Raw genomic sequence first — 1,824 nt, forward strand, 5'->3', positions numbered from 1 at the left:
TAGTGTAGCGCTGAAAATCATGCGCCAGACAAAACCCAAACACGGTGAACGTGACTGTCTAAATCAAACATCAAAGAGAGAATAGAATTACCGAGTGGCCACGACTCACGCTTTTACACGACTTTCCTCACTCCACCCAGGTATACAAATGGATACCTGACTTCGGTTGGGGAGGTAAAAGGCGGTGGAAGGAGAGGGATGGGCTCCGCCTTCCAATACCGTGCCCTAGTCCTAGGTCCTAGACACAGTGGATCAACAACCCACTGCNTTGTGTGTTGGAAAATCACAGATCAAACCTGGTTCAGAATAATTTCTTCCAACACAGAAAAACATTCAGGCTAACATACTATCCTCTTACAGCAAAAGCAGAAACAGGTGTTACGACTATTATTTCGTGGTCAATGGCAAGATGAAAAGCTAAAGTCTATTGTCGCAGTCGAAAGCAGTAGTTAAACAGCAGTCACACCACCTGCGGCATTCAATGAGAGACTTTGAAGCTGTTGCAGGTTTACCGTAATCATAACAATATGATATTTACATTCACATTATTGTATTGCATCATGTGAGAGTTACTTTAGCGTGGCACATTGTGTACCAATTCCAAGGTTTTGCAGGTCCGACTGCCGAAGGGATCCGGAGCATTTCGGATGTACGGGTTGAAGTATTTCTGAGGACTTAATTTGGCCTCGAGTCCCGTCTTGAAGGACAGCCACACAATGTGACATAAAGCATGTCCTTGAGAGAAGTAGGGCACGTCTCAGTGTGAATGTATCAACTTAATTATTTCCACATGTAGATAAACGCAGCTAGTTCTTGGTTCCCACGAGACTAACGACGCGGGTTTGAAAAAAAATAGTAAACTTTAGCCAAATAGGGAAAATAACTGGTCAGAGAGTTTGGCCACCATAGGCTCATTTTCACGCCCATTCTGACCAAATCTCTAATGAATGGCGACCTTTATTGCACATTTCTTCCACACTGGGCTAAGTACAGGTCACAACAAAACAAGATGAACAGATACATACATACAAAAACAAACTAATAAAACTAAAGCTTTTCAGTTTGGAAATAAAAGAACAGATATGTTATTCGATGGATGGTTTGTTTATATGCATTCGTAATATGAATTTTTCTAGGAAGGCCTGGTGGAGGCCAGCTTGTACAGACAGGACAAAACTCAACTGGTAGCTTACATCACGTTATGTGACACAGATAAAGCTAGTCTCTCCATATACCCTCCGGCTGAACTGTGACAAGCTTTAGAAATAATGGGACCAGAGCCAAAACATATGTCTGCCATTTGGCGCTTAGAAACTCAAATGACCTCAATACCACCACTACTAGTACGCAATGACCAGGCTAACCCTAACGTCACGAGCAGTCGTAGATTATATCGCCATGGTATTTATATCTAGAGTTCAGCTGTACCGAAATATTGAAGTGTAGTTAACGCTTAGTCTAAATGTGCTGGTACAATCCAAGGTCCTTTGAAAGGTTGGCCCAATGGCATTGTGTGTCAGGACTGCTTCACCTGGGGTACTCCGAGGGTACTCCGAGTTGAGATGCGTCTTATATAGCCTAAAGAAATTGTTGAGTGGCAGAAAAAGCAGTCCTTCTCAACAATATCGGTTCTGTCCTAGTGTAGCGCTGAAAATCATACGCCAGACAAAACCCAAACACGGTGAACGTGACTGTCTAAATCAAACATCAAAGAGAGAATAGAATTACCGAGTGGCCACGACTCACGCTTTTACACGACTTTCCTCACTCCACCCAGGTATACAAATGGATACCTGACTTCGGTTGGGGAGGTAAAAGGCGGTG

This window comes from Branchiostoma belcheri, unplaced genomic scaffold, assembly GCF_001625305.1.
Source record: "Branchiostoma belcheri isolate BF01 breed outbred unplaced genomic scaffold, Haploidv18h27 scaffold19, whole genome shotgun sequence".
NCBI lineage: Eukaryota > Metazoa > Chordata > Leptocardii > Amphioxiformes > Branchiostomatidae > Branchiostoma > Branchiostoma belcheri.